The sequence below is a fragment of the Syngnathus floridae genome, chromosome 3 (assembly GCF_059516105.1).
Source record: "Syngnathus floridae isolate MCC-2025c chromosome 3, RoL_Sflo_1.0, whole genome shotgun sequence".
Classification (NCBI taxonomy): domain Eukaryota; kingdom Metazoa; phylum Chordata; class Actinopteri; order Syngnathiformes; family Syngnathidae; genus Syngnathus; species Syngnathus floridae.
In genome coordinates, this window is record NC_142415.1 from 22,076,589 (window position 1) to 22,092,684 (window position 16,096).

General features: G+C 43.6%; 1 long non-coding RNA gene across 5 annotated transcripts in view; it reads right to left on the minus strand.

Annotated features, from left to right (window-relative positions):
• LOC148401149 (uncharacterized) overlaps nucleotides 1-16,096 on the minus strand; it is a 153,555-nt gene that overhangs the window by 17,150 nt on the left and 120,309 nt on the right. For 3 of the 5 annotated variants that reach the window (XR_015857531.1, XR_015857532.1, XR_015857535.1), the window contains one exon: nucleotides 12,101-12,269. This is a non-coding gene — a long non-coding RNA (uncharacterized LOC148401149). Of the gene's footprint in view, nucleotides 1-7,654; nucleotides 8,051-9,305; nucleotides 9,654-12,100; nucleotides 12,270-16,096 lie in introns of those variants that run through there. The other 2 variants (XR_015857533.1, XR_015857534.1) reach the window with 2 other exon arrangements.

The window sequence follows — 16,096 nt, forward strand, 5'->3', positions numbered from 1 at the left end:
CTCTATTACTTCCTGCAGCACTTTACTCTCCCGCCAATATCAAACGCTCAATAACAACAGGACGGAGCTGCGTGTAAACTCCTCAAGTCTATTAGCTCGATGCCGATTCATCCCAACAGCCGACGTCGATACCGTGGGGAACCCCGGAGGAACATTATCCATATTGAAACAACTCGGGAGGCTCGTGCCAGTCTGCCGCAATCGGAGGCGGTGTAATGAAAAATGTCGGCGGCGCATAAAAGGAGAGCTAATAAAGGCCGAGAAGTAACGAGCAAACAAACTAACTTTCGGGAGGCTGACTGGGTCGCTCGGGGGAACGCGAAGATGCGGAACGCTAACTAATGGCAAAGTGGGGCTTCAAGAAATTTGCCACAAAGGGAAGGCTTAGGATTTTGAATTTTGGCACACATACTAGTTGAACCTAGTTATGGTTTGGGGTTCAAGTCAGGGTTAGTGATAGGTAAATTGTATATATATGTTATCATGCGTTCCCTAATGAGTACTTATTAATAAGATTATTGCACAGTATGCTTGCTGTTTCGTTTTGCAGATGTCCACCAGTCATACGTTGCGGTCTGGAGCTTCCTGACCTTCTACGCCTCGGGGACTCCAAGAAGGCTGTTGATAGCTCAAACTGTTTTGTTTATGTCTGTGACTTCTTATTTCACATAGACTCCTGTCCTTGCACCCTTTTTGGTTGTCATCTGTAACTTCTTTTTTCACATAGAATCTCTTTCCTTCTCTCATGAGACAAAGCCCAAGCTTTCCCCCCACCTTAGGGGCTAGTCTCACACTGTGGGTAGGGCATTCCTAAATAAAAAGAGCGGGGGGTGCAAAAGACCTTGAGTGTATTTCGGGACTGCTGTAAGTCTGATTGCACTCCTCGCGAGAAAAGACTCAACATTCTGCCTCACTGGTTTTGTCTGCTGATCCTTTTGCTGATTCTGAACCTGACAGATTTTTGGGGGCTCGTCCGGGATCTCAATAGACCTATTTCGGAGTTCCGGCCGACTTTTCGACGCAGGACAAGTCCTTGGCCAAGGCATATAGATAGAGAAACCCTTTTCACGGGGCTGTCTCGATCAGTCGGTTGGACACCGGAGTGGTTGACGAGATCATCCGAGGAGAAGGCCCAGCGGACTGTGAGTACGAATCTTGATTCTGTTGGAAGGAATGAAAGTGTAGTGGCAAGAGGTCACTTGAAACCTTGACAATTCTAGACCCTATCAAGTGCATTTAGAAACAGTTAAATTCTGTATGGGATGCTGGAGTCCCCTGACGTAAACGTCAGTTAAATTCCATAGGAGGGCAGACTCCTCTGTTTTCTAAAGAAGTAAAGACGTACAGGTAGTTGGAGCAGTTAAATCCCGCTGAGGTGTCGTGGGGCCTCCTCACTACCCTTCCTAATGTGTTAGTTTTCTGCTGCCATCTGTGGTGGGTTTTCCTTAACCCTTGTCCCATATGGGTGTTGGGTTGGTCTCCGGGAACTTATGATAAACAGGGGGGGATTGATAGGTAAATTGTATATATATGTTATCATGCGTTCCCTAATGAGTACTTATTAATAAAATTATTGCACAGTATGCTTGCTGTTTCGTTTTGCAGATGTCCACCAGTTATACGTTGCTGTCTGGAGCTTCCTGACCTTCTACGCCTCGGGGACTCCAAGAAGGCTGTTGATAGCTCAAACTGTTTTGTTTATGTCTGTGACTTCTTATTTCACATAGACTCCTGTCCTTGCACCCTTTTTGGTTCTCATCTGTAACTTCTTTTTTCACATAGAATCTCTTTCCTTCTCTCATGAGACAAAGCCCAAGCTTTCCCCCCACCTTAGGGGCTAGTCTCACACTGTGGGTAGGGCATTCCTAAATAAAAAGAGCGGGGGGTGCAAAAGACCTTGAGTGTATTTCGGGACTGCTGTAAGTCTGATTGCACTCCTCGCGAGAAAAGACTCAACATTCTGCCTCACTGGTTTTGTCTGCTGATCCTTTTGCTGATTCTGAACCTGACAGATTTTTGGGGGCTCGTCCGGGATCTCAATAGACCTATTTCGGAGTTCCGGCCGACTTTTCGACGCAGGACAAGTCCTTGGCCAAGGCATATAGATAGAGAAACCCTTTTCACGGGGCTGTCTCGATCAGTCGGTTGGACACCGGAGTGGTTGACGAGATCATCCGAGGAGAAGGCCCAGCGGACTGTGAGTACGAATCTTGATTCTGTTGGAAGGAATGAAAGTGTAGTGGCAAGAGGTCACTTGAAACCTTGACAATTCTAGACCCTATCAAGTGCATTTAGAAACAGTTAAATTCTGTATGGGATGCTGGAGTCCCCTGACGCAAACGTCAGTTAAATTCCATAGGAGGGCAGACTCCTCTGTTTTCTAAAGAAGTAAAGACGTACAGGTAGTTGGAGCAGTTAAATCCCGCTGAGGTGTCGTGGGGCCTCCTCACTACCCTTCCTAATGTGTTAGTTTTCTGCTGCCATCTGTGGTGGGTTTTCCTTAACCCTTGTCCCATATGGGTGTTGGGTTGGTCTCCGGGAACTTATGATAAACAGGGGGGGATTGATAGGTAAATTGTATATATATGTGTTATCATGCGTTCCCTAATGAGTACTTATTAATAAAATTATTGCACAGTATGCTTGCTGTTTCGTTTTGCAGATGTCCACCAGTTATACGTTGCTGTCTGGAGCTTCCTGACCTTCTACGCCTCGGGGACTCCAAGAAGGCTGTTGATAGCTCAAACTGTTTTGTTTATGTCTGTGACTTCTTATTTCACATAGACTCCTGTCCTTGCACCCTTTTTGGTTCTCATCTGTAACTTCTTTTTTCACATAGAATCTCTTTCCTTCTCTCATGAGACAAAGCCCAAGCTTTCCCCCCACCTTAGGGGCTAGTCTCACACTGTGGGTAGGGCATTCCTAAATAAAAAGAGCGGGGGGTGCAAAAGACCTTGAGTGTATTTCGGGACTGCTGTAAGTCTGATTGCACTCCTCGCGAGAAAAGACTCAACATTCTGCCTCACTGGTTTTGTCTGCTGATCCTTTTGCTGATTCTGAACCTGACAGATTTTTGGGGGCTCGTCCGGGATCTCAATAGACCTATTTCGGAGTTCCGGCCGACTTTTCGACGCAGGACAAGTCCTTGGCCAAGGCATATAGATAGAGAAACCCTTTTCACGGGGCTGTCTCGATCAGTCGGTTGGACACCGGAGTGGTTGACGAGATCATCCGAGGAGAAGGCCCAGCGGACTGTGAGTACGAATCTTGATTCTGTTGGAAGGAATGAAAGTGTAGTGGCAAGAGGTCACTTGAAACCTTGACAATTCTAGACCCTATCAAGTGCATTTAGAAACAGTTAAATTCTGTATGGGATGCTGGAGTCCCCTGACGTAAACGTCAGTTAAATTCCATAGGAGGGCAGACTCCTCTGTTTTCTAAAGAAGTAAAGACGTACAGGTAGTTGGAGCAGTTAAATCCCGCTGAGGTGTCGTGGGGCCTCCTCACTACCCTTCCTAATGTGTTAGTTTTCTGCTGCCATCTGTGGTGGGTTTTCCTTAACCCTTGTCCCATATGGGTGTTGGGTTGGTCTCCGGGAACTTATGATAAACAGGGGGGGATTGATAGGTAAATTGTATATGTATGTTATCATGCGTTCCCTAATGAGTACTTATTAATAAAATTATTGCACAGTATGCTTGCTGTTTCGTTTTGCAGATGTCCACCAGTTATACGTTGCTGTCTGGAGCTTCCTGACCTTCTACGCCTCGGGGACTCCAAGAAGGCTGTTGATAGCTCAAACTGTTTTGTTTATGTCTGTGACTTCTTATTTCACATAGACTCCTGTCCTTGCACCCTTTTTGGTTCTCATCTGTAACTTCTTTTTTCACATAGAATCTCTTTCCTTCTCTCATGAGACAAAGCCCAAGCTTTCCCCCCACCTTAGGGGCTAGTCTCACACTGTGGGTAGGGCATTCCTAAATAAAAAGAGCGGGGGGTGCAAAAGACCTTGAGTGTATTTCGGGACTGCTGTAAGTCTGATTGCACTCCTCGCGAGAAAAGACTCAACATTCTGCCTCACTGGTTTTGTCTGCTGATCCTTTTGCTGATTCTGAACCTGACAGTTAGGGTTTTCAAAACAAGGGTAGACTTTTAAATCAGGGTTGGGATTTAAAGACATATTGAGGATTTTAAACAGGATTCTGAAGACTGCTGGGGCTTTCAAACACGAGTTTCACATTTTTGGTCCAAGCTAGGGTTAACAGTCGCAATAGTCACACTCAAGTTATTGCACTTTTGTCTCTTTGCTTTCCTAGATGGGAGGTGCAGAGTTCAGTGAGTTGGAGGCTAAAGCGCACTGGTGGTGTTTCTGCTCCACAGCCTCTCAAAGCTGCTCAAACATCCTGTTGCCTTAAGAGCCGCAACCGGCCGCCATTCATTATTAACGGCTCACGTTCCTCGGTTTGTCTCCCCATCACCTGAGAAGAGGCCGCGCTCGCTGTAAACAAAAGATGAAGAAAAAAAAAAAAGCCGCCGAGCCTGTCGCTTTTCTTATCGCCCCCCCCCCGTCAATGCCTCCAGCCGCGGGGTACTTTGTAGATGCCCTCAAGTAGTAGACAGCAGGTGGACCACGGTGCCTGTCCTCTGCATTAAAAAGCGATAGAGGGACCAAAACAAAGGCACAGCGCCTGACAGACGGGACGACAAATAGCGAGCCCATCCCCAAAGCATTCAAGTGCATTGAAGGAGAAAGAAGAAAAAAAGATGAGCTGGTGTCTTTATAATTCATGTCAAGAAAAAGAGTGATGCGGCTGGAGTATGATTGCTTACCTCGCCTATGCAACCAAGACTCAAAGTATTTTTGTGCTCTTACATATTTTAAATGTATTAACCTGATCCCCACTCACCACTTTTGGACTTGCTATCCAAATTAGCATGGCAGCCTCTATGTGGCTGAGGGTTATTTAGAAGGGAAGAGAAATCAATTGGAGACAACTCTCTCAGAGGGTTTGAGTGAGAGGAAAGAGCGAAAACCTGGGGAAACTTGAAACCCCAAAGCTTTTAATTTTGAAAAATGCGCACAGGTAAAGTGAGTCCGTTTACAGCAGACATGTAAAAAGCTGGAATCGATAAAGACAATTATAGAGCCTTTGGTGAGCGATAGCAAGGCGCTGGATTAAAGCCTCCACGTGCCGGAAAACTATCCGATACTGATTGTATCTTTCTGGAAATATACGGAATTAGCCCCACCCTCCCAGAAAAACAGCTCGCCCAGTAGCACTCCTAGAAACTCTTGGACGTTAGTCATTGTTGTCTTCAGAGACAGAAAGTAGTTTTAAAAATCAGTCAGCTGATATCAACACTGCTGACTGATATCTGCTAGTGATATCTATATTTTATTCTCCTCACTTTTATAATTATTATTATTTATTATTATTGTGCTTGGGCGGCATGGAATCTGGGTCTTGTAAATATATTTTACAATTATTTATTGGGTATTTGTGTATTCATTTATTTTTTATATTAATATTATTTATTTAGGCAATCATTAGTGATAGGCAAGTATAAATAGTCTCGGTAAGTTCTCAGCAGTAGTTGGGACTATACTTCAGCAATTTAACCCATCGCCGAATTGTCATCGTCTGCATCAGGAAGAATTTTTTGTGACTTCGGCCAGGGTTTAGCTGTCACACCCGCAAGTAGCGAGGGTTCACTGTTTTTATATGCTTGTCTCAATAATAACTTCAATCTGGACTAAGTCCAAAGGGGACAGCAACCTTGAATGCTCACGCTAACAATAAAAAAAACAACAACTTTGACTAATCAAACGAGCGGCAGGTCAAGGCGACTTGTTTTTAAAAGCAGCCTCAGGAGAAGCATCCACTCAAGGTCACCGGCCCGGTCTCCGCCGCTACAAACCTAATAGATTTGAATTGCATTACAGACGACCAATCGGGCCGCAAATCGCCATCGCTCGACGCGTTGACAACAATTCCCCAAGTATGTAAGCGATCAGCGAGCAACCTTGAGGAAATGTCAGCCGCTTGCCGCGTGTGGGGTGTGTTTAACGGCCAGCCGCCGGCGCTATGCGAGGTGCCCGCTCGAGTGTGGATCAGCGCTACGGGGGGGGGGGGGGGGCGACGGTGGGTTGGCGCGGCACGGCGTCTTTGTCAAAGTCACTGCTCACCTCCTGCGCCACCTTCTGCCCTTTTTAATACGATTGAGCTCAGAAGCGAGCTGAATGACTGCCAGACGGGAAGACGCCGGCCGAATAAAGAGAAGGTCTCTGGCAGCTGAGGTTCCTTTGCGACGGAGACACAACTGCTCAGGGAAAATGACTGGTGATGGGCAGATTTAAATGATCTTTAAAAATGACCAAGATGGCTGCTTCAAACCAAAATGGACGACTTCCTCGATTGTATGGGCAGATTTGAATGATCTTCCAAAAGAACCAAAATGGCCGCTTTAAACTGTCCGACTTCGTAAGACGACTATATGGACAGATTTTAATGATCCTCCAAAATAACCAAGATGGCCGACTTCCCGTGTTCCTTTCCAAGTACATGTATATGCGTCTACTTATGATAAATATACCCGGCAAATTTAATATACACAAACTTGCTGAATTTTCCTGCCAACTCCCAAGGGCAGTACTGGGCCAATTTTTGGGGTTTATGCCCATGACCTCAACACTCTCACCAGCGTGCCCTCGGCCTAAAAATGATGATGATAAGCTAAATCCATACAAAGTCGAGTCACACGATCGCTTCTCTTGGTATTTGTTCTTGTCACATGATAAATAGACCGAAAAGAATTGTCAGCTAGTGCTGCAAAGTCACCATTAGTACTAGTAAAAAAAAAAACAAAAAAAAAACGTGCTTGTTCCTCCTCTGAGGTCAGGAACACTGTGTGAGTCGAACACATTAATTCAGACAAATGTCCTGTGGGATCACAACACAAGCATTGTGTAGTTGTTGTTGTCGACCGACACAATGTCCCCGTTAATCATCGCAAGAGTGGAAAACTAGGACATTGAGTCATCCATTAAATAACGTGAGCCAACACAGCAGTTTGCTATCAAAACTATGCCGTGTTTCATGAACAAAAAAGAAAAGGTTCATTCCTGACGTTTGGCAATGATGCATTGCTCGCAATTTTCTCCCTTGTCCTTTTCAACTTATAGTTCCAAATGCCAACAATAAGTCATAAAACCTCAGAGTGCAGCTTGGAAAATTCAGAATAAAGCTCCACGTTTGGTTTGGCTGGCAAAATGTCACAAGGAGAAGGCTTGTCACAGGACAATTTCCCTGCGGTGATTTTTTTATTTATTTTTTACGACCAAGTCGTTTTCCTTCAATCGCCTTTGGACGGCGGGCAAATCCCGATGTGGTTTTTGTTTAAAATGCGGGGACTGTATGGGACCGCCATTCCAACTTTTGCCCTAAAACTGTTTAAAACTAAAATGACGGCCATACTTTGTCTTTTCAAGCATGGCGTCCTTGGACTGTTTTAATCGGTCAAAACATTTTTCAAAAAAACTAAAATGCTTCCAACAAAAATGGCCGACTTTCTGCAACTTTTTGTATGTGAACTTTTGAGACTTACTTGTGGGTGTACTTATCCCATCAATCAAATATTACATTGTCAAGTAAAACTGTCCTCCCCGAAAATATTACTGGATTTTTTTTCTTTTATAAAATAGCAAATATAAAATTGTCCACTCTAAACCAATATGGCTGGATCGTTTGGGTTACTGATACTTAGTGCGTCGACTTAATAGACTCAGTGACCAAGTTGCTAAACTGACTTCTAAGGCTGAATTAAAAAATAAAAAGATTTTTTGTGCACATCAGTTTCATAATGCTTCAATAGATGTGACATTCTCATACAGCACTCATATGGTAACAAAAAAAAGAAAAAAAAAGGCACAAAGTCCAGTTTGCCGCTTTTAAATCCCCTTTACACTCCATGAAATTGGAGCTCCTCTGTTCTCAATGTTTTCCCGGCTTGCGGGCGTGTGGATGTGAATGACATGAACGACGCTGGCAGGCTGTCAGAAAGAAATAAAGAAGAAGAAGAAGAATAAACTACCAATCTGCAATTTAGCCTCGGTGTACACTAGAGTCATGTTAACGGGAGAGACGGAACAATGAATTTACAGTTCAAGTTGTCTCGGTACCTGTTGGCTGGAAATTGATTGCCGTTGGCTGCTGATGGTTACGAAATGGAGAACGGAAACCAGAATAAAACTTTTTATATCGTTTTTAAATCAAGAAATAAAATTGAATAATATAATATATAATGAAATTACAAATAAATAAAATGCACAACTTAAATAATACTAATAATGATGATGATGAAAAACAACAACAAAAAATGTTAATTTTTTCACCTGATTTTTTTTTTGTGTTTGGTATGATTATTTTACATGTCTATGTCAGTGGTATGATGCATTTTTAAGCACTCAGTGATTAGAAAAGGAAAGCGATTTGGGCCAAAGAACAAATTAAACGCACTATTGAGCCGTGCGAGCTTTCAGGTGTTTCGTCCCCAAGTGCGATTGGGGCTCCCAGCAGCCTTTGCGGCTTTCGCTCCGTGCCGCAAGGTGATTGATGACAGGTCAGCCGGCGACGGCCTCGCCAACTTTGCAATCCTTCCACTGGGAAATTGCTCATTTCTCCGCAAGTCCATTTCAATTTGAAGCCGCCACGGCGCCTCGCTAAGTTTATGCCTGCACCTGCACGCATGCAGAATTGTGATGCTGACGTTATTGTTGGCATTAGTCCTTCGGATGCCTTGTCAAGGCCAGTATTGTTGCAGCAAAGTATCAAAATGAACGGGCGTGACACTCCGATTTCGATAAGCGCTCGTCCGCCTCTTTGCTCGCAGCTTTGACACGACTAAAACTACCACTGACACATTTTTTTTTCTACTTTATTTTTTATTTGTTTTTTTTAGTTCTAAGCCCCCCTCGTCTTATTTCAAAATAGCCAAATGGGATCCTATTCGCTGCGGTGTGACTTCAAAGAGCTTATTTGTCATCGTACGGATTTGTGCCATCATTCAGGGACTTTTCCAGTTCTTTGGCTGTTGCCGCTTTGGCGCAAATCCCGCCTGGACTGTTCCCTCCCAGCCTCTATCGTACTTACTCTTTGGGAGTTTGAATTTACGTCTTCAAAATATAGAAAATATATATTTTTGGCATGAGCATGTGGTTTTGTTTTTCTTTCCATATATATATATATATATATATATATATATATATATGTATATAAAAAATATTTCTTGGAATTACAGGGGGAAAAACAAAGAATTTTGGTGCTGCCTCACTGACCTCAAATATGCTCACAAGTTGTCTGAGGGAGTTCATGCCACTATCCATTAAGTTCTTGGCTTTTCAAGCATGAATATGAGTGTGTGTTGGGGCAGTCATGTGTGTGCGTACGCAGGCGCTGGTGGGCGTACGGGTGGCTGCCGATGCTGCCGATTGTTGGCAAGGCCTATTGTGCAGAGACCTCGGCGCCATCTGCGCCAGCTAGCTCGCGGCCTCGCTGGCTCATCGGGCCTGATGAAGAGCAGATGTTTTCCCTGACTGCAGCAGGACCTCTTCTTCTACTTCTTCTTGCGTTTCCCAACGGTCTCACACACACACACTTGCGGCACAAACATGCATGGCAACACACAAGTCGTATTACAAGTAAACATTAATCCATTTTCCAGTCATTTGCGGTTATTTTCCATCTGATACACAAACACAGCTGAGCACAATGTCATTCAGTGGAGCCCAGAAAGTCATAAATGTCTCGTGTTTAGTCGGAAGGAAGTAACTTCTTTAAAGTACGATACCGTAAAAGCTACAATATAGTCACAAATGACAGTAAATCTCATTTTCATTTCAAGGATTAGCCATAAAACGGTGGATCGATGGCCAGTCTCATACAGGAAGTCAGCCATTTTGGTTTGAAGTATCATCATTTTACAAACTACAACTAGAGGTCAAAATGAAATGATTTTTTGGGGCAATTTCTTCTAATGTGGGCGTAGCAACGAGGGTTGAAGAGCCCAATTGCCGTTTTAATTATTATTTGCGCATTGACGGTGTTGACGCTGATGATAATGGTCCCATCCGAGAACATCTGGACTGTCGTTTGTGATAAGTCGCTGACATTTACAGAGTCGCGTGTGACTGAAGGCAACATCTGCGTCACATTGGCCTAATATCTTATTATGCAAAGTTGATATAGTCCAACTGTGTGATTAACTGTTTGATTTTATTACTACTTAACACTTTGAAGGGATATTTTACGACCGAAGTTTGGCTTTTTTTTTGTGGCTAACTGTATGACTCCACTTAGCCGTCACCGTCCGCCCCTGCTAGCATTCATTCACCCAAGTGCTAAATGTGCTAATATTCCTTACCAGGTGACACATGGCATAAATGGCAGAACGTGATTTTATTACCGTATTTTCTGCACTATAAAGGCGCACCGGATTATAAGGCGCACCTTCAATGAATGGCCCATTTTAAAACTTTGTCCATATATAAAGTATATACGTTTGGCTCGCGGGCCGGACTTTGGACACGCATGCTGTAGTGGCTCAATATTGGTCCATATATAAGGCGCACCTGATTATAAGGCGCACTGTCGCCTTTTGAGAAAATTGGAGGTTTTTAGGTACTTTGGAACACTTTGAAGAGTTATTTCACGACAGACGTTGTTTTTTCTTGGGGGGGTGTGAACATAGCAGGCTTGGCTAACTATGTATCCACCTAGCCCTCACCGTCCGTCCCTGCTAGCATTCATTCACCCAAGTGCTAAATGCGCTAATATTCCTTACCAGGTGACACATGGCACGAATGGCAGCACGTGAGATGCGGCGCGAGTCGTTCATCTCAATAAAGAGTCGGCGGGGAGGTATTTGGACTGAATTATCTGTACGATTGCCCTTTTGAACTGCTGTCAATGGCATTCTCCTCATCCGCGTGAGGTCCGCGTGAGAGGAGAATGCGCCGGCATCAAGCCTCAGACGCCACAAAAGGGCAGCGGTGCATTTAAAAGGCGTACCTCTGCTGCTCGCTGTGTGACCTTTACATACGCGGGAGAGGGTGGATGATTCCCCGTGGACAACCCGGCCGAGGCAACGGGGAAAAAAAGATTGTGAATAGGCCATTGGAAGGCGACGCGGCGAGAAAACATATTGGGTTTTTTTTGGGCCTATTTACACTCACGGCAGGGGAAGCGTTTAACTTGCGAGACGGAGTCCAACAGAGGATCAGCTGTGTGCTATTGAATTCAATTCATTCGCTCATTGACTTATTGTTCAGGATTATTGTGTGCTTCTTTCGCGGAGTTTTTAGAAGTAAAAGCAGGACATACAGATGGCTGAAAAAGAGAGACATGAAGAATATTACAGCACTCTCACAGAGAGCCAGAGATGATTGGAGGCTGAGGAGGCGACAAATCCTGAGTGTGGCTTTATGGATTGGAATGAAAATGCTCCGTGTTTGGGATTCCTGGGCCGAGACAGCCGATTTATCATTTGGCTACGGGACGCCGGGCGATCGTTTAAGGAGAAGATCTGATTTGGAGATTGCTGCAGCCGGCTTTTGTCGCATTCTGCAATTTGAGTCGAAAACAGCGTGATTTGAAAAAAGAGAGCAAGCGCATGCAAATGAGCGCTGCAGGAGAGGAACGCGGTTGTTGTTGCGCCGGTTTTCACTGATGCTAGTTTGAAATCGGACATTTGCTGAAATGCTTCTTTTTGCTTTCTTTTACATTCTGTAGCAAATTAAATTCTGTTCTTCTTTTTCAATCTTTTGTTTTGCATCACGTGGCCCAAACATTCATACTGATGCTTTGTGCTCCTTTTTCAGAATTTTGTGAATGGCGTCCCGTCGCACTTTTTCACACTTTGACTCCGCGCTTCTGCTTTTTATTGTGACCCACCATGCCACTGCTGCTTTAACACCAAGTGATCCTCTGTTTGTACATTTCTATGTATGTTTGTGTGTAACAATGATCTGCTCATGCTGCATCGAACTCATGACAGTGCAACAGACACACACACACATACACGCGCACACACACACACCACTAACCTCAGGACCGCTGCTCTGGCCAGCCTTTTAAATCCCACTGCAGCACAAAGGCGAGAGATAAAGAGCAGATCTGCAATGCGCCTAAACAACCGAGATGCAATTTCAGCAGAGCGGCCTGTGACATCATTGTGATCGGATTATGAAGCAGCATGTGGCTCGCCCTCAAAATCTAAAATGCAAAAAAAAAAGTTTGTTTTTAGAAGTTGGAACTTATTTTTAAATTTTTTTTGCTCTGCTTCCTCCTACTCTTCTGCGAGCATTCTTTTTTGTTTTGTTTTGTTTTTTGTGACTTAAATATGGCACTATAAAGTGTTATTTATTGTACTTTATTTTTTTCCTCCTTTTATGTTTTAAATATGTTTGAAATATAAACATATCAATCAAGAAAAAAAAGGACTATAACGAACTAACAGGAGTTTATTTTGGAATTTGTGATTTGTGTTTTGGAACTACAGCTGCACGATTGTTGGTCATTCTCAAGTTATTTCATAGTCCAGAGTCCACCTGTCGTGAAAACAAATAGAGATTGAGAGGGAGTCAGACTAAAAACAGCAGGACTAGAGTTAAAAAATAAAATCAAAATTGGCTGCTATTTATCACGCCCAACAGGTGTTTTGCGGGAATCTCCGCCCACTAGCCGTCACCTAGGCAACTGTGGAAAAACACAGCACACCATACAGAAACGGGCTACAATTACAGCTACATGTGGAATTGGGTTACGATCAGTGAGAAAACATTCGATCACTGCAATCTCTGTTGTGATTGAGCAAGATGGTCTGACTTGACAAGACATGTTTGTAATTTAGTGCAGATTTTGTTTGCCTCAGTAACTTGAAAATTTGCTTCATACTTGAAACTCTCACTCCCAGATGTTGAGTTGAAATTTGGCGATATTTTCCTATAAATTATAGACAATATTTAAATCAGCGTTATTCAGTGTATGTATATAGCTGTTGAAGGATGAGGCAATATCAAATCTTGTCACAGTAGGCTGCGTGAAAATAATCTGCTCATTATTGTCCTTTTTTCTTAGCTGTTTTCTTACTCATTGATTGCTTTTTTTGAAAAATAGTCACCGGAGTGTCCTGACTCTAAATACAGCAACCAAAATGGCAAAGTTGGCAACACTGGCTGCGCTTTTGTAAAGCAACTCCTCTCGGTTGCCAACCGTTTTGTGAGAGGAAGCAGTGCACCTCATCTAGGGACGATGGCTAAGTACTAAATTAAATTCAGTTATGTTCCTTTCTATGAAAAAGGTCATGAATATTTAAATTGAATGAAAAGAAAAATCCCTTGATATTTACCAGTGCACATGGTAGTTACGTTTAATTGGTGTTAGGAAAATGAGGGTGTCCTTGAAAAAGATGGCCCGCTGTAAACAATTGCATTTTACGATCATGAGATTTCTCTTTGGTGCAAACGGTCGCGGGACTTTGTGTTGCGCAATCCCCACATGTAATCTCTCCTCCTTTTGTGGTGAACAGAATAAATCACAACTACAACTCTGTAAAGCAAAGCTGCCCTGCCTTCGTAGCGAGTGTCGAGAAAAGCCTACACGGCTCTCCAATTAACTCTACAGCTGCTTCTGGAATAACACTGTCCGACGCGTTCCCCCGATGCGCGCTGCATTTATATTTCATGATGTCTTTGGCAACGTTAAGCGCTACAACATCTCTCGAATCGGTTGGTGGTTTTACCGCCGAGAAGGAAGCTTCAAAGCGAGGAGGTTGTTTTGTCCTGTTTTGCTGCGAGAGGAGGCATCACATCAATAAGTTTCATGTCTTAGCTTTATGCTGAAATTGATTAAAGAGGGCCACTGATTGATAACAAACGGCTTTATAATAAGCCCGCCCCCCCCTTCCTGTAAAACACACACGAAATATGTTTTGAAGTTTTGTCTTGGTCGTCTGTGACACAAACATAACCAAATAATATTTGGGAAAAAAAAGGTGAAGCGACAGTGACACCGATCCAGTCACCTAATAACATCCCGCGCCGCATACATCATCCTCCCGATTTGATTAGAGACGGGGATTTATTTATTTGTTTGGCGCCGGGGAGCACCGCTGTCATTATTCCGCCTTGTAAATAATTCAATAAAAATGCCAAGCGAAGCCCTGCTCTGCATTAATAATAGGGGCAATAAAGGCGGCACAGGCAGGAGCAGGTGTGCACAGGTACAATGGCGGCAACCGTGATGGGAGGACACACGTCAAACGCAACGCTGCCTTCCAAAAAGTGTTTGCGAACGTGGAAATGTCACCTTCTCGGGCGGGGATTCTGCTTAAGGGTGCCGGTGGTTCCACAAGAGGGCGCTATTTTTTCTCCCTTCCCAATAGAAACAGGATGTATTTTATATGTGAGAGAGTGCTATTTTTTTCCTCCCTTTCCAATAGAAACAGGATGTATTTTTTATTCAATACAGAGCAGTGATTCAATTACGTGGTTCCACAAGAGGGCGCTACTTTTTCTTCCCTTTCCAATAGAAATAGGATGTATTTTTTATTCAATACAGAGCAATGATTACATTTTGTGGTTCCACAAAAGGGCGCTACTTTTTCCTCCCTTTCCAATAGAAACAAGATGTATTTTAGATTGAATACAAAGCAGTGATTCAATTTTGTGCGCTAAAGTCATAAAATGACACTATCTTGCCAATGTCGCTAACTTTGACGTCAAATTTTTTGATTGCTTAAACAAAATCAAAAACTGAGCTTCTATGTTTGTATTTTGAACTTTTGGGAAATGCTTCACATCTGTTGCTACCAGCTGGGTTGCATTCCTATGCTAACAAGTGGTCAGATGCAAATGATTCCTCATTTAATCTGACCGAAATTCAAAATAACACGTCGTTACTTTGACAAAGGTCAACTTCATTGTTTTCATTTGCGCTACAATGTTCTCGGCCATACCGGGAAGAATAAATGGTTTTATCATTTGCATTGAAATTGCGCTCATCGGGAGGCGTTTTGTTTTTACAAATCAATACAAAGCAGTGCCAGAACAAACATTAGCACTAATTATCCAAATAGAATCTAAAGAAGCAATGTCCAATTAAATATTAAACTCTCTGCCTCCTTCCCGATATTAAGGCTTGCAATAAATTAATCCCTGTTGCCTTTGAGGTTCTTATAAATGCGGAGGAGGGGAAGAAGTCGACGGACAATTAACTTCACTTGACACCCGACGGACAATCTCACCACATATGCGCTAACTAACGTAAGGTGACTCCGAGTCAAATTAGAGCCGCCGCAGCCTCGGCCTATTATCCCGGCATTTTGCAGGAGCCACAGCAAAGTTGAGAACCATTAGAGGAAGCAATAGAACTGAAAAGAGCACCTCACAAAAATGACCTCAGGTGAAAATGAGATAACTCGGCTTTATGGCTTCCACAATGAGGCATTATCGGCAAGAAAGGGCACGAGGATGGGGTGAAGGGGCCGCGTAATGGCAAGGGAGGGATCTCCATTGATGGATCAATCCGAAGCCAGGCGCTTGGAAGTGACAGGGCCCCAAGAGGAGCTTCTGCCAAGAGATAAGGGTGGCTAGTTATTCCCTAAACTTGAATAATCCCATGATGGCGACGCGAAGACCCCCCCGAGGGGTTATGAGACTTCTGAGTGCCTGTGTGAGCAGTGGAAAAAGGAGATGGGGGGGTGTTTATTTTAGAGGGTCACTGGTTTGTGATATAAAGTGTCATTTTGTGTATATTGACAGCTGGCTGCTGTGATTCAATTGAATATTTATCATTTGTGTTAATAGTAAGGCTTGTATTCTCCCTTTATGGTTATAAAAGCTCAACTAATTGGTCTTGGTTGGGAAGTAATGTTGGTAGGAGCCCAGAGATTTCTCTAACTAGTTCTCCTCTCAGAGCCAATTAAGATCTATTTGTTTGGAGCTTGCTTTTATTTTGAACATGGCTGCAATTCTGCCAACGCCTTTTTGCCGGGATGGGGGTGCGTATCAAAATGGGGACTGTTCTTGGACCCAAATTGG